We start from the raw sequence: 22,892 nt of genomic DNA, 5'->3' as shown, positions 1-22,892 counted from the left end.
AAAAATAAATATATGGGGTGGAGGATTTGTTATCAGGTTTAGAAACAAGAAAGAAAGAAAGAAAGGAAAGAAAGAAAGAAAGAAAGAAAGAAAGAAAGAAAGAAAGAAAGAAAGAAAGAAAGAAAGAAAGAAAGAAAGAAAAGAAAGAAAGAAAGAGAGAGATACCCAATTAAGTTTGAATTTCAGATAAACAAGGAATAATTTCTTAGTATAAGTATGTCCCTTAGTATAAGTATATCCCTGAGATATACTTATGGTGAAAAATTATTTACTATTTATCTGAAATTCAAATTTAAGTGAGTGTCCTGTATTCTCTCTGGCAACCCTACTTAAGTAGTGCCTTTTTAATCTAAGTTTGAAAAAAATCCTTTTAGAAAACAGATGTCTTCAGGAAACTGGGTCATGGATTCAACAGCATAAATACTTGCCAATTACGTTGCACAGTGTCATGGGATTATATATTTATTAAATATAAATAAACTAGCAATAATAGTGACTGAAACTTACTTTGATTTGAAAACCCATCCATTTTATTTATCTTTTTTTTTTTTTTTTTTTGAGACAAAGTTTTGCTCTGTTTCCCAGGCTGGGGTGCAGTGAAGCGGTCTCAGTTCACTGCAACTTCTACCTCCCTGACTCGTGCAATTCTCCTGCCTCAGCTTCCTGAGTAGCTGGGATTACAGGTGCCACCACCACACCTGCCTAATTTTTGTATTTTTAGTAGAGAGGGGGTTTCACCATGTCGGCCAGGCTGGTCTTGAACTCCTGACCTCAGGTGATCCAACACCTGAGATAAACTGACTGGGCTTCTGCTCCCTGCAACAAAAGGAGCCTGATTACTACAGCTCTGTACCTTCAGGTAAATAAAACAACTCAGATTCTCAAGTTGGAATCTTTACCATCCTGATTTGAGAAGCAATAAAGAATCAAATCACCAGACAATATGTACTCACAGTTATCAAATACTGCCTTTACAGAGCTATTAGTTGCCTTAGGGAAACAAGGCAAAAAGTCATTAAGTGGGTGAAATGTTTGCATTTCTGTTCACATCTGCTGCAAAGAGCTGACACTAGTTTAAAACCTATAGACTGGAAGCAAACTGCTTTCCAGTTTGAGTATTATCCGTTATTCAGCTATTAGCAACATTGTTTTTTCTCTTTTTTTTACTTTACAAGAAATTTAAATAAAACTTTCTTTACCCTGAGTGGATTTCACGTTTGGGTCAACACTGGCCTTTTATTACCTACATAGTCCTCAAAGAGCAGCAATTAATTTCAAGTGTCTGAGGAGGAAATGAGTTCTCACAATTATATTTTGAAAGTGTTTTTGAAATTATCCATGGTATATTAAGGGAGATTTATCTGCTGGCTAATGGAAATTTAAACCTAGCATTCAAGAGAGAGGTTAGGACTATAGGTATAGAGACTGGGAAGTCATTGGCATATAGGTGATAATTAAAGCTGGAGGTAATTAAAACAAGTGGGAAGGGGGATTGTGTACAGTGAAAAGACAAGAAGACAAAGGTTACTATCTAGGGACTTTTCCCCAAATCCACCATCATCAGATTCACTTGTGGAACCTGTTGTTCTCAGGTTCTACCTTGGACCTATTGAGCCTAGAAGGTTGAGGCAAGGGAGACCCCAGGAGTCTGCATTTTGAAAAAGCATCTTAGGTGATCCTTATGCAACCCCACAGAGCCAAGGGTATATTTGCCTCAGTCAAAAAAAAGGATATCAAAAAAAGAAACGTATGAGTTGCCTCCTGGATGGTGGCTGCTGTTGGTTAAAGCTACATCTGCACATCTATCAGTGGTTCCTGGCACACAGGACTCAAGAACTGCAATATTCTTGAGGCCACTGGGACCTCCAAACATCAGAAATTAGTTAAAAATACTTAAATGGAATTGGTCACAGCCTTGGTTCCTTGTCCCTGCACTGAACTCTCCCATCACCCTACTATGAACCACCTAGAGTATACAAGGATCATTTGTGAATTGCCATAGTGGATTCTTCTGGGGATTTCTTGGTAGGGTTTTTTCCTTGACTTAGTCACAGCAGTGGGTTGAAGGTAGAGGATCCGAGGTGGTGGCCAACTCAGAGGCTATGTAAAGTACAAGAACATGACTCAACAATGAGTGATACATTGTCACTAAGTGCCCTGTGCCCAGCTTGGCCTTTGTACCAAGGCCTCCTCTGTGCCCTCTGCCAGTAGGTTGAGGAAGCCATAATCACACAGGCCAGAACTCAAGCACTATGAGAGATTTGGGAGTACTGGCAGGCCATAGACCTCTGAACCCAAAGTTACCTTTCTAGAGGTTTGTGAGGGGGATTGCACTGGCCATTGGCCACTGGGGCTGCCTGAAAGTTCCAGAATGTGGCCCCAGATGCACTCCAGGGGGTTGGGAAGGTATGCCTGGAGGGTTTATTTGAAGAGGGCAAGCTGTGTGCCACCAGAAAGAATAACTTACGCCTAACAGCTGCAACTGGCCTGGCACAGACCAGGAGGCAATGAGTCAGGTCAAACCAGTTCTAATAGTGCTTGCTTCCAGTGGTGCTTGGCAGTCAATCCTATAAGATGCTTTGATCTTTTTAACTGGTGACTATTTCGTAAAGAACTATTTTTATAATATATGGTATTTTTGCTTAAGTAATTTCATCTTCAGCTCACGATGAATTTGAAGAAGTGACTTTCCACAGAACTGGATGTTGCTCAGGAGTGACAGGTTGCTAACATGTAGGAGTGGGGTGGAGTTTCTTGGCGTGGAGCATGTTTCTGTAGGGGATTGATTATGGGTAGCTGTGAAGATCCTAGAATTGCTATAAATGTATATGGGGTTATTTTGAAATAAAAATGCTTATAACTTGTTGTCAGCATTGAACAATTGGGGCTGTTAAGTGCAAGTTTACATCATTGGGATAAAATGTATATGTTCTCTCCCTTTACCCTCCCAAGGGAGCAGATGTAAATCTTACCTGAAGAGTAATTTGCACTTTCCTTCTGGAGGGCGGGGTAAGCAAGCCTTGGGCAGCTTTACTGTGAGCCTTGGTAATAGCTATTTCATATATTGTGAGGGGCAGCTGCTTCAAACGGTTTTGCCTTCAGAGAAAAGCACCGGAGAGAGACAATAAAGCATGAAGTGGGTGTGTGTGCAAGCACGCTTACGAATGTGGCACGCATAAATGTTTATGCTTATTTCTCCTTGTTATACACACTCATTGTAAATATTTCCAAGATCATAGAAATATAAACCCATCTTTTACAGACAAGCAGGATTAACAGCTTAAATATTCTTGAAATTTTAGATACACAATCACATGGATGATCAAGAAACTGCTCTCCATAAAAGGTTAGGGATCATACAAATCCCTGGGAAAACACATTTCCTGTGGGAGGGATGAGATAAATGCTTGTAATAAGATGTATTAACCATCCTCAGAGACAGATCCAAACAGGCAAAAATCAACAGCAAACTGGGATGCGACTGCTGGGGTAGCTAGACGTCACCCTTGTATGCACACCAGAAGCCAAGAGATTTACCGAGCTCCCAGATGCAGGCACATCCTTCCTTTCTTTAAATCCGATTTTCTTGCCATCTGTTCCTTTACTCCAGCCTTGGCTGTAAACAAAGTTTATGCACAGCGATGCGTTGTGTTGCCAGGCAGCTCTCCTCGCTCCGCTGCAGCAAAGTCAGTTCTGGAGTGAAATCTGTGGGCTTCATTATCCATTTTCTCTAATAATATAAATTGTGAGAGAATAGAAATTGGTCTTATAAATTGGATTTTCAACTTCATTTGGGGAACATGGTATGACACACACTGTCTGGTTTTGAAAATTCTGTAAGGAAACATCTAAATGAGTTGGGAGGATTTAAGTCATAGAAAAGGATTTCCCTGGCCCTCAAGAACGGTAAGGACATTGTGAAGGGGGCAGTCTCAAGGGCCACAGTAAATCGGTCAAGGAGAAACTGACGCAGCAGCTGCAGTGCGAAGGAACTTGCTGCCTCCAAGGTTGCAATTTGACATGGGGCGGGGTACGTGGCGGGGTGGAGGCAGGAGGAGTGCAAGATGACTTAGAGATGTGTGTCTAGGAAGTGAGCTGGTGGCCCTGAGAATGTACTAGCAGCTGTGAGGAGGGATTAGCTGACCTTTGGCCTCAAGCTATATAATATTTATCATGCACTCTTCCTGGGAGAAGCTTGGAGCGGGACACATCTTTGAATGGATTCGGTTAATCCTTTTACTGTCCTATGAGTAATTAGAGAAGTAGAGAGAAGCAAACAGAAAAAAAAATTCCACATTTAAAGGGGTCACTGCCATGGCAAAGCAGAAAATAACATTCACTCTGCTAAGCAACAACAGGAAAAGTCAACCTTGTGATCCTTGCCCACCGATTCTCAGAGTCCAGGCAGTGGCAGAAGCGGGCAGAATTCCCTCAGAGTGTGCATTCTGATCACCGCGGGTAACTGTTCATTCAGTCCCCACCATGGTGGGGGAAAGGGACTTGTCTGTTAGCTTTTGCCATTGTAGCTGGGACTGATGACATATAGGGATGATTAAGCAAAGAGGTGAATACATTGAGCATAATGAGAGTCACATTTCTTGCTGTCAGAAGGGAATTATAAATACTGAAAGAGGAATGGCTTGAACAAGCCCTGTGCTATTAGAGTGGAAGAAGAGGAATCAATGTGAACTCATAGCTTTATGTAGACATTGACGTAGATGTTGATGTAGGCACCAATGTGTGCAGATGTTTATGTGTGTGTGCATATTCCCTGATCTGTGATTTTTGCTTTCCTCAATTTCAGTTACCTGAGGTCAGCCTTGGTCCAAAAACATTACATGGACAATTCTGGAAATAAACAATTCATGAGTTTTAAATTGTGTGCCATCCTGCTCTGTCCTGCCTAGGATTTGAATCCTCCCTTTGTTCAACATACCCACGCTGTCTACGCTCCTGCCATTATTCACTTAGTAGCTGTGTTGGTTTTCAGACCAACTGTCAGGTCTCACAGTGCTTGTGTTGAAGTAACCCTCATTTTACTTAATAATAACCCCAAAGCACAAGAGTAGCAATGCTGGCAGTTGGGATACGCCAAAGAGAAGCTATAAAGTGCTTTTAAGTAAAAAGGTGAAAGTTCTCCTTAATAAGGAAAGAGAAAATTATATGCCGAGATTGCTGAGATCCACAGTAAGAACGAATCTTCCATCTGTGAAATTGTGAAAAAGGAAAAAGAAACTGCTAGTTTTGCTATCACACCTCAAACTGCAAAAGTTACAGCCACGTTGTTTAGTTATGATGGAGAAGGCATTACATTTGTGGATGGAGGACGCGGGCAGAAGTGCGTTCTAACAGCAATCGGGTTGGGTACTATTCACAGTTTCAGGCAACTACTGGGGGTTTGGAACCCATTTCCCACAGATAAGGAGGGACTACTGTATACACACAGAGATACATATACACATACATGTATATACTTATAAAATATGTAAATAGATATATACATATATATTTCCTAGTTCTGTGTGCTGTGAGGGCTGGAGGGAAAACACCTGGTAGCGATGAGCACCCCTAGCTTGCAGGGCTTGGCTTCTAAATATTATTCTCCATTTAAAGGAACCAGGGTTCCTTAGAGAAATGGTTGACTCTAGGGCTGACGTACATAAAATGAAAGATGAGACAGGGACATCTTGTACTACAAAATAAGGAAATGTCCAAAGCATGGTAGGGACATATCAAAAGGTCACAAGATCTGCCTTAAAAGAGTTCCCAATGGGCCGGGCTCGGTGCCTCACGCCTGTAATCCCAGCACTTTGGGAGGCCGAGGTAGGTGGATCACGAGGTCAGGAGTTTGAGAACAATCTGGCCAATATGGTGAAACCCCATCTCTACTAAAAAATACAAAAATTAACTGGGCATGGTGGTGCACACCTGTAGTCCCAGCTTCTTGGGAGGCTGAGGCAGGAGAATCGCTTGAACCTGGGAGGCGGAGGTTGCAGTGAGCTGAGATCGCGCCACTGCACTCCAGCCTGGGTGACAGAGTGAGACTCTGTCTCAAAAAAAAAAAAAAAAAAAAAAAAAAAAAAAAGAGCTCCCGATGGTCAGGTCTGGGCAATTTGAGTATCTGAATAAATGATAGTTACCTATTTTTAACTCTTTGAATAAAATAGGAATCTGTGAATCTACATTGATAAAAAAAATGCATAAATGGAGAAGAAAGGAAAGCTCTATCTGATAATAGAAGCCTTAAGGTGTCTCCTCATGAAATACTTAGGGATGACTCAGTGGAGATACCCATGAGACACTATCTTTACCAAAACCAGTGATAGGACAATTTGGCATAATATGCCTCCTGATAGATGCACTGAGAAGGGCAAGGCATTGCTTCTGAGGTGCTCTTGCTACAAACGCATAAATCACGAGGAAACGTCAGACACACCCACCTTGCGGGGCATTCTACAAAGTACGTACTTCAAAAAAATGTCAAGGTTGTGAAAGATAAAGAAAAACTGAGCAATTGTTCCAAAGTGAAGGAGATTAAAGAGAAATTATAACTATAAAAAGCCTGTACCTGTACAAGATATTATTGCAACAACAGGGGAAATTTGAATGGGGTCTGTGAATTATGTGGTAAAGCTGGATCAATGTTAATGTTCTGGTTTGTTCATTGTCAATGTTAATTGATGGTCTGAATGTGTAAGAAAATGTCCTTGTTTACAGGAAATACACACTGAAGGATTAAAGGGTAAGTAAGGGGGCGTCATGTCTGTGACATTTTCTGTCAAGTGGTCCAGGAAAAAACAAAAACAACTTTAATGCTTGTGTGTGTTTATTAGAAAGAATAAGGCAGATGTGATTAAATGGTCACAATTGGTAATCTGGGTGAGCACTAGTGCTTGGAGTACTTGGAGCTCCAAGTACTATTTTTACAATTTTTCTATGACTTTTAAATTTTGGAAAAAAAAAAAAAAAAAAAAAAGGCTGGGTGTGGTAGCTCACGCCTGTAATCCCAGCACTTTGGGAGGCCAGGGCGGGTGAATCACCTGAGGTCAGGAGTTCGAGACCACCCTGGCCAACAGGCTGGTTAGTGAAACCCCGTCTCTACTAAAAATACCAAAATTAGCTAGGCTTGGTGGTGGGCACCTGTAACCCCAACTACTCAGGAGGCTGAGGCAGGAGAATTGCTTGAATCTGGGAGGTGGAGTTTGCAGTAAGCTGAGACAGTGCCATTGCAACTCCAGCCTGGGTGACAAGAGTGAAACTCCGTCTCAATAAATAAATAAATGCATAAATAATAAATAAATAAAAACAGAAAAAACTATCTACTATGAATCTCTATGTACACGGACCACGGTGAATCAAACTGAGCAGTTCAATTCAAATCAAGCCCAGTGATTACAAAGTAACAGTTAAGTTTAAGGTACTATGCTGCTTTACAAGACTCAATCCCTGCCCTCAGGTTACTCACAGAGGGTAACGAGAGCACAGTGAAACAGCGTGGGGTGGGAAATGGGATGGGAGTGCTAGACAAATAACACCAATAGTAAAACTGCTGCAGACATTCAAAGGAGCCAGAAACCTTCCTAGAGGAGGTGGTGCTTGCAGAGGTCCTGGATGGGATTTGGGCAAGATTGGTGGTTCTTTTCAGCAGAGAATCACAGGATTTAGGCATTTCTGAGACTTCTGTCTCTTTTTTCTTCTCCATCAGCATGCAGGCTGGTCTGTTTCTCACCTCCACACTCTTGCTCCTACTGCTGCTTCTGCCTGGAATGTGGGCAGTTAGTGAGCTTGTAGGATCCATTGCATCCGTTTTTCAAGACTTAGCTCATGCCTTTTGCTCTGGATTTTCTGATAAGCTCACTCCCCTCCAGAAACAAAAGTCCTTTTCTCCCTTGTACCTCTACTGTTTTTAGTGCATGTATCGCTCCACACGTGGCTCTTTATGGCACTGGTCAGTTCATCCGTGCATCCCTCCCAGCCTGCAGTCTCCTTGTCGGCTTTGTATGTTTCTATCTCCAGTGTCTGGCCATAGTGGAGGCTCAAAAATTGTTAAAAATAATCAAATTAACCTAAGACTTCCCCAAACCATATTTCTTTCCTTTCTTTCCATTTTTACTCCTAGGCTAACCAAAGGCTTCCTTCCTTCCCTCTTTCCCTCCTTCCTCTTTCCCTCCCTCCCTCCCTCCCTCCCTCCTTCCTTCCTTCCTCCCTTCCTCCTTCCTTCTTCCTTCCTTCCTTCCTTCCTTCCTTCCTTCCTTCCTTCCTTCCTTCCTTCCTTCCTTCCTTCCTTCTCTCCCTCTCTCCCTCCCTCCCTCTTTCTTTCTCTGTTTCTCTCTTTCTTTCTTTTCTTTCTTTCTTTCTTTTTTTTGAGATGGAGTCTTGCTCTGTTGCCCGGACTGGAGTACAGTGGCATGATTTCGGCTCACTGCAAACTCCGCCTCCCAGGTTCAAGCAATTCTCCTGCCTCAGCCTCCCAAGTAGCTGCAACTACAGGTGCCCACCACCATGCCTGGCTAATTTTTTGTATTTTTAGTCGAGATCGGTTTTTGCCATGTTGGCCAGTCTGGTCTCAAACTCCTGGCCCCAGGTGATCTGCCAGCCTCGGCCTCCCAAAGTGCTGGGATTACAGGCATAAGTCATGGCGCCCGGCCTCTAAAGGTTTTCTTTACTAAATAAAATTGAATAAAGTACATGAGCTTTTAAATTTCAAATAGTGCGAATCTAAATTTAGGGAAGAATATTTTCTTCTCTACCCTGAGACCACCAGTGAAGGTAGAGGGAAAGATGGACTAGCATGTCCAGCATGTTAGTAATACCAACAAGATCTGCCATAGCAGTGTCTTACATTCTTGGTTTATTAATGATCCAGTGACTAACCCACACAGAAATATGCGAGCTACTCTTTGGGGTTACAGTAGGGAAGACACCATAATGACCACAGCTGAGCGTAAGATTTCCCAAACAAAACTGTGTTAACCGCTGGTGCTCAGGAGCTTCTTACATCAAAGTAGGATATTTATATAAGGCCAACAGACCTCCTATCCACAATATTATTATTACAGTAATAATTAGCAATTGCCAACATTCCTACAAGCACCCTTCATCCAGGCACCCTAAGCACCCAACAAATGTCACAAACTCTGTGTGCATAGATGCCACCTGACCTGTCTGTGGAATGAGGCAGCATGTGGAGGCAGAAACAGCTGCTACCCCTGAGCCCTGGCCTATTACCGAGGCTCTAGTTACAAAGCCAAATGCCTCCTCTCCTTCCCTCTCCATGGTAATTGCAGTTTGAGGTTTGAAAGAACATCTTTTGTGAGTCAATTTATTTTCCACCTCTTACTATACACCAAGTATGAGATTGCTGTCTGCTTAGGAGCTGTAAGCCATCAATCTGCTGAAGAATGTTGAGGGATTTCTAAGTGGAAAAGTTTCTCCTTGCTGTAGTTAACAAGTAAGTGATAAAGCTTTCCTTTGTCTTCTGTCTTCAACAAATTTTAAACATTTGTTCCTGCCGAGTGTTGCTTCACCCTTGAGAGAGCAGCCTCCTCACCCCATAGGCAAGGTGGCAGCTGTTGGAAGAGTTTTCAACACCAGATTATTTTAAGGCATTTGTAAAGTGGTGAAAACTAACTCTAGTGAAAAAAGAAAAGCCCTTAAAATAAACTTTTAGAAATAAATCAGAATAACATTCAAGCCCTGCAGCACAGCTGGCTCCTCCAAAACCTAGAATTTTACTTGTTACGCAGAAGCATTTGCAAAATTCCATCCTGAAAACCATGTTATGGGCCATTCTTAAAAAAGTATAATACCAATCATTTTCATATGCTCTTCAGCAGCGTGACATCTGACCAATAGCAGGACAGCAAAAAGACTACTGTAATTACAGTTCCTGGTTTCAGCAGCTTCACTCTGAGACGATAAAACAAAAAAAGCCCATTGGCATATGTTGCATAATTTCTAAGTGTGTACTAGTGGTAAATACCAGCTTGATTCCATATCTTGTTGACATGGCCTTAAGGCAAATTTAAAAACAAAACAGTTTTCATTTCTACACATAATAGAGTACAGCATATTTCTCTGTCTTATACGACCATTCACTGGCACTGCGTCATACGATTGAGTAAAAGTAAATGAAGATGCTTACAACTCCCACCGCTACATGTGCAGAGTCATTCACCATCAGCCCAGCCTCATGAAGCCCATAAGAAGAGGGTAGTGCTTCTTACCCTCCATCAACAGATGAAGGCCCACAGAAGATGCATGGCAGCCAGTCCTGCAGCAGGATTCTCATGGTCCTAAATTTAGCCCATTGAGTCATGACATCTCTCCCGGTGGGGGATTATGGCTTTAAAAATGATTGTTCATGCAGCAAATCGTTATGATAAACAATCTAATAATTCATGATGAAGGAACTAGAAATTCAGGCTAGCAACAAGTGTGTGACAGCTTGAATTTTCACCAGCTGTATTCCTTGGCCTCTGGCCAGGATAGCATCTGACCTTTAAGCTAACCAAGCACGTGGGTATTGCTTATCAGCACTCAGAACCAAAAAACTGCTGTGGTACTTTAGAGATACAGAATTTCATTAGAGAGGGAAAAGGGTGAAGAAAATGTTTTGAAATGGACTTATTTCTTCTTAGATATGGCTCTGAGGGTGAAAAGCATCAATACTATTAATGTTGATTAATAGTATTTGTTGAGTACTTAATTGAGTCTATCCCTGTATATAGATTCTGTGGAGAGTCAGAAAGGGTTAAGATATAGTTTTTAAGCTCAAAGATGTTCTACGTAGTTGTGGAGAATATGAACACAGAAGATGCAGTCTGAACAGCTGGCAAACTTTGGTCTATGGGTCAAATCCAGCTGGCCACCTGTTTTAGTTGCATATCATGGGCTAAGAATAGTTTATTTTTAAATGATTGGAAAAAATCAAAAGAAGAACACGTTTTATGACATGTGAAAATTACATGAAATTCAAATTTCAATGTCCACAAATAAGATTTTATTGGCACATAGCCACATTCACTGATTTAGTGGTTGTCTATGGCTGCTTTCATGCTACAGTGGGCACAAGAGTGGAGTAATTGTGACAGAGACCATATGGGCCACAAAACCTAAAATATTTACAATCTAGTCCTTGACAGCAAAAGTTTGCTGACCCTTGAGTTAGGTAATACTCTAATGGTGCTAAGGGGGGTGATTTAGAGCCAGTTGAAGAACCAGAGGACTTCCACAAAGGAAGAAATGACTTTGAGTGAGAATAAAACTTCAAGGTTGAAGTACGTCCAAATGGAGCTTAAAGGATAAAGACATTGAGTATCATGGTGAGGGGGGAAGGGCAGCCAGATGTGGCCTGGCAGCTTGACTCCACTGCTGAGTGCAATGTGACCTCAGAAAGTTCTTTGACTTTTCTATATCTCAGTTTCCTCAGCTGTTGAGTGAAAATAATAATATCTACCTCCCAGGGCTGTTGTAAAACTCACAGCCAGATTTCATATGCAAAGCAGTTAGCACATTGCCTGGTATGGAGCTAGTGTGTCATAAATATTAGCTGTCAATAATAGTGACTGCAATTCATTCTCACACTTAGTATCTATTAATAAAAACAAGTCTACATTTCACATAAACAGTAAGCCTCTTAGTGGTTATTAGTGAATAAACTTTTAAAATATTTCTCATAAGATGAATTTGTGCCATTGAATTTTATGAAGTTATTTAAAATGGTGTCGTAAAAGAAGAATAGCACAGGAAAATATTCCCAGGGTATTCTGTGAAAAGAAAAACAAAACTATGTTATGAATAATCCCCTCAATTTAAGATATTATAGTTAGAGTGAGACAAACAACAACAAAAGCATACCCCCTTCCTGATAGGCATTGTTTTACAGCACACTAAAGCACACTGTCTTATTGTGGTCACTTCAGTTTTAGAAGCCCAGAAATACTATTTTGCCAGTGTATCCAGATTTGAAACCCTCTATGAGAATCTGGTGAAAGCTATTGCCCCCTCTCCTTGATAAATGCACACTGCAAGGGCACACTCACACTTTTGCATGTAATCTTAGGGCTTAATGGATCCCTTGAAGCCTGCCCTTGGTTTACAGGTTAAGAACTCCTGCTTCAGTTGCTCATTCTTACAAAACCCACACGATATTGATATACGAACCAGAATGCCAAATTACTAATTTATGAAGAAGAAATAATGTCAAATGGACTAAAATCCTGGCATTGGCCGATCCGCTCATTATCTTGCTATGCAAAAGCTACACAGATCGCCAAAGCACAATTAAAAGTGAGGATGGAATCATAGAGAAGGGAATTCAAGAATGGTCTTAATGGCTCTTGTCGCCAAGCTATGATAGTCCGATGCATCTGTCTCCGCTGTCGAGGTAACTCTTGCCAAGGATGCTGGAACAGCCAGTCCAGGCTCTTTCCTGTGAACAATCCTTGATGTCTGTACTCTGTGCTTGCAGATGCAGTGAAGGCTAACTCCTTCTGTTATCACTCTTCCCAAAGAAAGTTACAATGGAAAGAGTAGAACCCCGGGTTTAGACATGCTAATTTCCTCATGCTATACCTAGGCTCTTCCATTAGGAAATGTCAGCCACATACACATTCCAGTTTAAGGCGGGTTAGTTGTGTTGATCTTTCATAATTTCCTTCTCAGAAGGGATCTTTATCTTCAACTTTAGGAGGCACCTTACTGTCCCCCCACCTCTTCACTTTCTCTAGTCCATCCTGACTGCTGTGCCTACACCCTATTAACCTCAACAGAAAAGGCATCAGGTTCAAGAGGCCAAAGAAGAGACACAGAGCCAGAAATGAGATCTGTGGAGGTTTTACTAGGGGGTGACATACAAGGGAGAGAGTCCAGTGGTGGACAAGATAACCCCAGGGCCCAGTGGGGGCAGACTAGGCAGAAGAACCAAAACCGCTTGCAAAAGGCATGCAATTTAGGTAGTGTTTTCACTCAGCACCCTTTCCCTAACAACCTGCACCTGGCACACCCTTTCCCTAACAACCTGCACCTGGCACACCCTTTCCCTAACAACCTCCACCTGGCAACCTTCATCAACCCAAACTTGGGGCCTCCATCTCCTGTAGAGCCTGTTTCATGGGACGGAACGATGGTTGGGACAAGGGCAGGCAGGGCTCAGATGCTCCTCATAGACAACGAATGAATCCTCGAGTTGGCCACACCTGGATTCTCTAGCTTAGAACACAAATTCGATGCATCCGCCATACAGGGTCATTCTAAGGGTGTGCTTAAGTTATTGCTGTCAGGTGTCTTTACCCTACATGGACCAAAAAGGAAGAAAAGAATCCCTAGTGTTTCCTTCCTTCTCCCCTTCTTTCTATCCTCCCCTTCCCTCCTTTTATTTTGAGGTATTTCAAAAACCTTTTATTTTGCAATAGTGTAAGACATAAGTTTTTGTTTTGTTTTGTTTTTTGTTTGTTTGTTTTTTTGAGATGGAGTTTCGCTCTCGTCGCCCAGGCTAGAATGCAGTGGTGCAATCTCAGCTCACTGCAACCTCTGCCTCCTGGGGTTCAAGCGATTCTCCTGCCTCAGCCTCCCGTGTAGCTGGGATTACAGGTGCCTGCCTCCACGCCTGGCTAATTTTTGTATTTTTAGTAGAGACAGGGTTTCACCATTTTGGCCAGGCTGGTCTCAAATACCTGACCTTAGGTGATCCACCCTCCTTGGCCTCCCAAAGTACTGGGATTACAGGCATGAGCCACAGCCCTCAACCAAGACATAAATTTTAGCCAGACGCGGTGGCTCACGCCTGTAATCCCAGCACTTTGGGAGGCCGAGGGGGGTGAATCACGAGGTCAGGAGATCGAGACCATCGTGGCTAACACAGTGAAACCCCGTCTCTACTAAAAATACAAAAAATTAGCTGGGCATGGTGGCGAGCGCCTGTAGTCCCAGCTACTCAGGAGGCTGAGGCAGGAGAATGACGTGAACCCGGGAGGTGGAGCTTGCAGTGAGCTGAGATTGCACCACTGCACTCCAGCCTGGGAGACTGAGCGAGATTCCGTCTCAAAAAAAAAAAAAAAAAAAAAAAAAGACGTAAATTTTAAACGTAGTAGTTTTCTTCCTTTATCTCTTTCAAATGACTTTGATTTTAAAGAAGTTCAAGATTTACAAGAAGTCTTAAAAATAGTATAGAAGGTTCTCGTGTATACTTCACCCAGCTTCCCCCAGTGAAAATAATTCACATAACATAGTACAGGTTCAAAACCACATTACAATGGTATGATATTCACTCAGGTACAGACGATACAGATTTTACTAGTTTTCACATTCACCGTGTGTGTGTGTTGGAGGGGGCATTCTATGATATTTTAGCACATGTGTAGAATGAGAAACCAACTCCACAATCAAGACATGAAACTTCCTCATGTTATTCCTGAATAACCAGTGATTTTCTTTATATACTCTATTCTCAGTGTTATAGTAGAAATCTTAGTTCAGCCAACTTATACAAATAAACTCACGGACAATAGTTGTGACGTCATCAACCTCCTTCTCTGGTAAACATATTTAATATGACCAAGGCCTCAATAGCAATTTTTAGACTCTAATTATCTTGGGCTTTATTTCTGAATCTCAATATTTTTTGTCACTTGGCAAAAAATTTTAAATGTATATTCTTGCTATTGTGTAAAAACAGTCTAGAAAAGGTTAGGATTTCTTTCGAAAATATTTTCGAAAAGGTTAGGATTTCTGACCACAGTTTCTTTAACTATAGTGGCATAATAAAAAAAAAAATTCTAAGGTAAATTTTGTGTGACGTGTTGGTGTATGTCTTCTTTAACCTTACACTTGTTTTGTTTTTTCCCTAAACTTGTTTCCTCTGGCCTCCGAGGTTTTCTATATACATGTCCTTTGTGCTAACTTTTTACCTTAATGAATTTCATGTGGACACATTTGGGACCAATGTACGCTTATGGAAAATACCACCTGAGGTTGCACTCTTGCGAAATCTATTTTTGAGGAGTTCAGTTTCCTGGCAAATCTTCTGAGCTGTATACTGTTGTTTGCCTCAGAGTTTACATAAATACCTTTGCATGACCATTCCCTGAGATAGTTAAAAATCATACTGATGAGCTAAGTATTTTAAATAAATAGATAATGACACATGTGTATATTGAGTGTACACATCATAAACGACTACTCAAGGTAACTGTAGAGAATAAAAGTGACATTCAACCCAGGAAAACATAGCTGAAACATTCTCAGTGACCTCATTGAATCTTAGAGTAAAAAAACTGGAAGTGGATCAAAGATTAGAGGATGCTTGTCTTATGTCTTAGGGAGGAGAAGTAACCCACAATTGCTGGCAGGAATGTAAAATGATAAAGCCACTTTGGAAAGCAGTTTGGCAGTTTACAGTTGAAAGTTAAATATGAAATGGCCTGGCAATTCCACTCCCAAATTTCCTAAGAGAAATGAAAACATATGACCACAAAAAGACTAACATGAGAATGTTCGTAGCAGTGTTATTAATAATCACCAAAAGCTGGAAACAGCCTAAATGTCCATCAGCTGGTAAATCGTACATAAAATGTGCTATACTCACATGATGGAATACTACTCAGAAACGGAAAAGGAATAAAGTACTGGCACACGCTATGTGATGGATGAACCTCAAAAACATTACGCTCAGTAAAAGAAGTTAGACACAAGAGACCACATATTGTATGATTCCATTTGCATGAAATATCTGGAAAAGGCACATTTATAAGACAGACAGTGATAGTGATTGCCTGGGGCTAGGGATGGGAATAGGGATGAGGGCATATGGGATCTTACAGGGAAGATGAAAATGTTCTAAGACTGGTTTAAAGAGATGGCTGTGCCATTTGGTAAAGTAAAAATAAGTGAATTGTACAATCGAAATGGAAAATATACTTTGATAATGCTGTTTTAAAAAAGAAAGTGATGCATATCTTTCTGGAATCAGCAAGCTCTCTAAGGGCCCTTAGAAACCCTGCACATGATAAGGGATTTTTCAGATCTCAACAAATCACTCTCTGGGTGTCAGCTATCTTCACAGTCTTTCTCTCTTTAGAAGGTGTTCTTCCCTTCTAGTTTCTGGCTTGGGGCTGGAAAAGGTTTATAGTTCTGGCTAGTACTTGAGAGAAAGGACCAGCACTTTTGTTTCCTATTCCACCTTCTGCGTCTTGGAATGGGAAGGGCCAATTCTGCAGGCTCCTGATGGAAAAATCTTCCTGGTAGCAAGACAAGCTTATTTTTAAGTCCGTTGTGGGGTAAACCCGGCCTGAGGAATGGGAAAGCGCTGAGTGGAGGCCTGAGGAGTGAGTGCTCTGGAGACCTAAGGGAAGGAAGGGGCTGGTTTGGGGCCTACAAGTTTCCCTTTGGGAGGAGCCCAGGGGGTGCGGTGGGCACCCAGACCTAGGGAGAAATCTCACACTGTGATGAGAATCTGCCCATCTTACCCAGGGACTTTTGTTACTGTCAATGGTCCTGTCTCATCTAGGACAGGCTTAAGACAACAAGGCCAGAGGAAGCGAGGTTGATGAGCAGGGGACATGCGTAGCAGTGTAGACCAGGAGAGGAGCCCAGAAAGCAGAGATCCAGTCACAATGCCCAGCAGTGTCCGGAAGAGGATAACTGGACTAGGAATGTATATTGTGCGCACATGGGACTGTTTATATATTCATATATATCACTTTTAAGCTCTGTGTTCTTGAGCAAATTACTTACCTTCTCTGTATCAGTTATCTATGACTATGTCTATTTCAAAGTATACATATGCTACATCATTAGTATCCTAAAACTTAGTGACTTACAACAATAGTTCTGTAGTTGCTGACTATGGTTCTTCCACTGTCCTTTTCTAAGTGGCTGCACACTCAGGAAAAGGGGAGGGGCTGAGATGTTGAGCCAGCTGGGCTTCTGTCACCATGTGCTTCTTTTTAGTCATCAGTTTGATCTGGGGTTCTTTTCTTTTCTTTTTTTGTTTTCTGCAACAGAGTCTCGCTCTTTTGCCCAGGCTGGAGTGCAGTAGTGAGATCTCGGCTCACTGCAACCTCCACCTCCTGGGTTCAAGCGATTCCCCTGCCTCAGCCTCCTGAGTAGCTGGGATTATAGGCACCCACCACCAGGCCTGGCTAATTTTTTGTAATTTTAGTAGAGATGGGGTTTCACCATGTTGGCCAGGCTGGTCTTGAATTCCTGTCCTCAAGTGATCTGCCCACCTCAGCCTCCCAAAGTGCTGGGATTACAGGCGTGAGCCACCATGCCTGGCCCTGGTCCAGGATTCTTAAATGGTGTCTAGCTTCCAAAAGGAAGAATTGATCAAACCACCGCTTAAGTCATGTTTGCTGATGTGCCATTGGCCAAAGCAAATCACCCGGGTAACCCAGGAATCAATGTAGGAGGGGGCTGCATGAGGATGTGAATTCTAGGAGGCCTGATTCATCTGGGGACTATCAGCATAATAGTCCATCACACTTCCCAAGCCTCAGCTTCTTCATCTGTAAAATGGGGATATAATACTAGTTTATTAGGCTTCTTAAGGAGAATAAATGAGGTAATGTAAGTAAAGCATCTATCACAATGTCTGGCCTTTAGTATTGATGACTGCCTTTTCATTATCATTAACATTGGTATTATGTGACTACTATATTTTCTCCTCAGTGTTTATCAGAGGCAGATGTGAGAGTGAAAACTGGAGGGCCTGATCTAATCTAGGAAGTCTGGAAAAACTTTTCGAGAAAATGGTATTTGAACTGAGATCTGATAGATACATTAAAAGTTTCAGCAGTTTGGGAGGCAGAGGCGGGCAGATCGCGAGGTCAGGAGAACGAGACCATCCTGGCTAACATGGTGAAACCTCATCTCTAGTAAAAATACAAGAAAATTAACCAGGCGTGGTGGTGGGCGCCTGCGGTCCCACCTACTTGGGAGACTGAGGCAGGAGAATGGCGTGAACCCATGAGGCGGAGCTTGCAGTGAGCCGAGATCGTGCCACTGCACTGCAGCCTGGGTGACAGAGCAAGACTCCATCTCAAAAAAAAAAAAAAGTTTCCTAGGCTAAAGGGATCAGTGGGGAAGAGCATTCTAGGTAAGGGAAAAGTGTATGCAAAGGCCCTGCGGTTGGGGTAGTATGTGGCGACTGCCAGTCATGAAAACAGATGATTATATTAAATACAATGCTAGCACTGCAAATCTAGAGCTATTCCCGGGGCATTATGAGCAGGCCCACATTTAACATCTGCAGGGCCCAGGGCAAGAGTATAAAGAGAGGCCCATGGACTATATGTCTAAGTATTTAAAAGTTATAAGCCAAGCTAATGAACTATCAATGAACTATGTCCTCTCCTCCCACCTTGTCAGATAATCAGATATATCCCTAGCTCAGCCCCTTGGGGCTTTCCCACCTCTAGCTCCATCCTGTTCCACAGAGTCAGGTGCATGTGGACTCCTGGGACCGCAGATCCAAGCTCTCTGGCAGCAAATGGTTTTTGCCTGGTCCCTCTTCATTCCCCCCGGAGCGTGTTCACCAGCAGCGTGGTCCACTTTTAGGATGGACCTACAGAAGAGGGCTCTGGGCTTTTTAAGGAGGGTATTCTGGGATGTTGGGTACCTAGAATATCGTCCGAAAGAGAAGGCCTCTGGGCGGGCACTATTTGTCCTGTAAGGAGGGGTCAGTCAAAAAGAGGGTCAGAGGGAGGCCCCCTAAAATCACAGGACCCAAAGCAGAACAATACTGTTTATTGGTTATGGGAACCCAGGGAAAATAATCGAGGCCAGTGAAAGGAAGGCAGGGCGAAGAAAGGATTCCTGGAGGTAGAAATGTTTGAACCCAATATATTCCTGCAGAGGAAGCATCTGTTGCAAAACCGAAGTACATGACATAATAAATCTAATGTTCCTCGAAATCAAATATGAAATATTACAACCAGGTAGCAGCTGTTTTAGCTTTGGTTAAGAAGGTATTTCTCTTTTAACCACTTCGTTTGGCAAGATTACCATGTTCTGATAGACTGCGGTTTCCGTTGAGATGTCGCTCTACCAGGCTCAAATATGGCTTGGTAGAGAGCAGTTAGAGGTCCATGTACTCATTTCTAAGTTATCAGGAGGATAAGAAAAAAATTTTTTTTTTTTTTTTTTTTTTTTTGAGACAAGGTCTCACTCTGTCACGCAGGCCAGAGTGCAGAGGCACGATCACGGCTCACTTCAGCTTCCATCTCCTGGGGTCAAGTGAGCCTCCCACCTCAGCCTCCCGAGTAGCTGGGACTACAGGTGAGTGTCACCATGCCCAGCTAATTTTTAAATTTTTTGTAGAGATGGAGTCTCCCTATGTTGCACAGGCTGGTCTCCAATTCCTGGGCTCAAGCGATCCTCCCACCTCAGCCTCCCTAGTCTGCACCACCACGCCTGGCTACTTTTATTTATTTATTTATTTTAGTAGAGACAAGGTCTCACTACATTGCTCAGGATGTGAAAGATATTCTTAACTCAAGCGCTACACTATGAAAACCTTTTTTCTGAGATGGAGTCTTGCTCTGTTGCCCAGGTTGGAGTGCGGTGGTGCGATCTTTGCTTACTGCAACTTCCACCTCCCGGGCTCAAGTGATTCTCCTGCCTCAGCCTCCTGAATAGCTGGGATTACAGGTGCCTGCCACCATGCCTGGCTAATTTTTGTATTTTTAGTAGAGACAGGATTTCACCATGTTGGCGAGGCTGGTCTCGAACTCCTGATCTCAAATGATCCGCCCGCCTTGACCTCCCAAAGTGTTGGTATTACAGGTGTGAGCCACCGCGCCCGGCTGAAAACTTTTTAATGGCTCACACGATTAGGTCTAATGCAGTCCTTGGTGTGGAATACCCATTGGCTAAGGGTGGGGTGGGAGAGAAGATGGTTGAGATAATATAGATTGGAATGCAGAAATGGCAGCATTGGCACCCTTGTTTTCCTTCAAATTCTGACTGCTGTCAGTGAGGCAGTCGTTCCATTGTCCCTCCTTTCCTCCCTTATGTCAGGATAGCGGTCCTTTATATTTCAGGACTACAATACTTGACAGACGGAAGGATTTGTTCTCGTATGTATTTATTTATTTTACTGTGAAAATGCTAATCGTGCATTTGTTTGTGGAAGTCCAAGGGAAGGGAGGGAAATGTAAGCTATGGTGGAAAGATTAAATGCACTAAAGAAAGCCAGGAAACCTTGTATTTTTAAATATATCTATCTTGGTCATTTGGCCCAGGGGGAAATAGCAATGTCAGGAATGAACTACTAATTACCAGCAACATCCCAGAAGAGAGACTGAGAAAGTCCATATGCTGGGAGGGGCGTGGGGCAAAGGCATGTGACCCTTGAGCTGAGAAGTCTCCTCCGCAGCTTAGTCCAAGAGCCCTCGCAAGAAAAGGGCAGCTTCCCAGGGAATTTCCTCCTAATTCTTCTTGCCCCATCCAAGTCCCATCAAGAAGGGGACGATATAAAGATAGATGAGGCCAAACATCTGGAATGGAGAAGGAAAGAGAAAAAAAAAAAAAACCCAGAGCTTGGCAGTTTGGAAGACTGGGGGACTGTGGGTGGGGAGGCGAAGTAGAGGGGAAAGTCATACATAGATATTCAATTTTCGGAGAATTTCATGGTATCATTACTGTATTATCCATAGTGAATTTTACTGAGTGCTTACTATGTTTCCAGCGGTGTGAAAGCTTACAAGTCTCGGCTCTATGGGGAATATACACAACACCCTATGAAGAAAGTGCTATTATTAGCCCATTTTACTGGTGAAAACAAACAGGCTTAAAGAGGGTGGGTTCAGGGTAGTAGGGAAGATGATGGGGTTCATTCTAGGACATGGTGACTTTCAAGGGACATCAGTTCTAAGAGGGAATCCTGGCTGGGTGCAATGACTCATGCCTGTAATCTCAACACTTTGGGAGGCTGAGGTGGGAGGAATGCTCAAGGCCAGGAGTTCGAGACCATCCTTGGCAACATAGCCAGACCCTCATCTCTATGAAAATTTTCTTAACTTCATGTCTAAAACACCAAAAGCAACGGCAGCAAAAGCCAAAATTGACAAATGGGATCTAATTAAACTAAAGAGCTTCTGCACAGCAAAAGAAACTACCATCAGAGTGAACAGGCAACCTACAGAATGGGAGAAAATTTTTGCAATCTACTCATCTGACAAAGGGCTAATATCCAGAACCTACAAAGAACTCAAACAAATTTACAAGAAAAAAACAAACAGCCCCATCAAAAAGTGGGCAAAGGATATGAACAGACATTTCTCAAAAGAAGACATTCATACAGCCAACAGACACATGAAAAAATGCTCATCATCACTGGCCATCAGAGAAATGCAAATCAAAACCACAATGAGATACCATCTCACACCAGTTAGAATGGCGATCATTAAAAAGTCAGGAAACAACAGGTGCTGGAGAGGATGTGGAGAAATAGGAACACTTTTACACTGTTGGTGGGATTGTAAACTAGTTCAACCATTATGGAAAACAGTATGGCGATTCCTCAAGGATCTAGAACTAGATGTACCATATGACCCAGCCATCCCATTACTGGGTATATACCCAAAGGATTATAAATCATGCTGCTATAAAGACACATGCACATGTATGTTTATTGCGGCACTATTCACAATAGCAAAGACTTGGAATCAACCCCAATGTCCATCAGTGACAGACTGGATTAAGAAAATGTGGCACATATACACCATGGAATTCTATGCAGCCATAAAAAAGGATGAGTTTGTGTCCTTTGTAGGGACATGGATGCAGCTGGAAACCATCATTCTTAGCAAACTATCACAAGAACAGAAAACCAAACACCATATGTTCTCACTCATAGGTGGGAACTGAACAATGAGATCACTTGGACTCAGGAAGGGGAACATCACACACCGGGGCCTATCATGGGGAGGGGGGAGGGGGGAGGGGGGAGGGGGGAGGGGGGAGGGATTGCATTGGGAGTTATACCTGATGTAAATGACGAGTTGATGGGTGCTGACGAGTTGATGGGTGCAGCACAGCAATATGGCACAAGTATACATATGTAACAAACCTGCACATTATGCACATGTACCCTAGAACTTAAAGTATAAAAAAAAAAAAAAAAATCACTAGGTTACAGTGGCTTGTGCCTGTAGTTCCAGCTTCTCAGGAGGCTGAGGTGGGAGGATCTCTTGAGCCTAGGAGTTTGAGGCTGCAGCGAGCTATGACTGCACCACTGCACTCCAGCCTGGGCGACTGAGTGTGACCCTGCCTCTCAATAAATAAATAAATAAGTACACAAACAAACAAACATAAAAGTAGATCTCCAGGATAGTAAAAAAATTAGAAATTGAAGTTGGAGGATGATGCGGGAGGGGTTACAGTCAGGGAAAGGAAGGACATAGTGCATATAGATTTGCACTAAATAGTCTTTTGCATTTCTCGAGTTTTGAATCATATAGGTGTATTGTTTAAGAAATTAAAATGTACAAATAAAAAAATCGGAAATTAAAGTTAAGGAATGTTCAGAACTAAAAAAGTAGGTTTGGGAGTCAGGTGGTGTTGAAGATGAGGGAGTAGGTGTGATGGGAACCTCTAAGAACCAGGGCACAGTGGCAATCCAATCACCAAGATGGGAGAGATTTTGTTTGTTTTTGTTTTTAATCAGCCAATCAGAAGCAAGCTTAATACTCTGTTGGGCCACAGCTTAGACTCTTAACAGACAAGAGTTGGCTGAGTTTGTAGAATGATTTAGAAGGTACTGGGAGAGACTCTCACCACCCGAGTAATCCAGGAAACATTTATCCTGCAGAGAAGTCTGAGGTAAACCTTTCTATAGCTAGTAATAGAAACATGCCAGAGTGATTCACAGCCTTATTTCCTCCTAGAAG

At 42.5% G+C, this 22,892-nt stretch overlaps 1 long non-coding RNA gene across 3 annotated transcripts in view; it reads right to left on the bottom strand.

Moving 5' to 3' along the window:
• Positions 1-3,168: 3,168 nt before the first annotated feature.
• LOC114679382 (uncharacterized) overlaps positions 3,169-22,892 on the bottom strand; it is a 112,483-nt gene continuing 92,759 nt past the window's right edge. For all 3 annotated transcript variants that reach the window (XR_013416749.1, XR_013416756.1, XR_013416755.1), the window contains one exon: positions 3,169-3,730. This is a non-coding gene — a long non-coding RNA (uncharacterized LOC114679382). The remainder of the gene's footprint in view (positions 3,731-22,892) is intronic.

The sequence above is a fragment of the Macaca mulatta genome, chromosome 1, assembly GCF_049350105.2.
Source record: "Macaca mulatta isolate MMU2019108-1 chromosome 1, T2T-MMU8v2.0, whole genome shotgun sequence".
Classification (NCBI taxonomy): domain Eukaryota; kingdom Metazoa; phylum Chordata; class Mammalia; order Primates; family Cercopithecidae; genus Macaca; species Macaca mulatta.
This window is presented reverse-complemented; position numbering and strand designations above follow the sequence as displayed.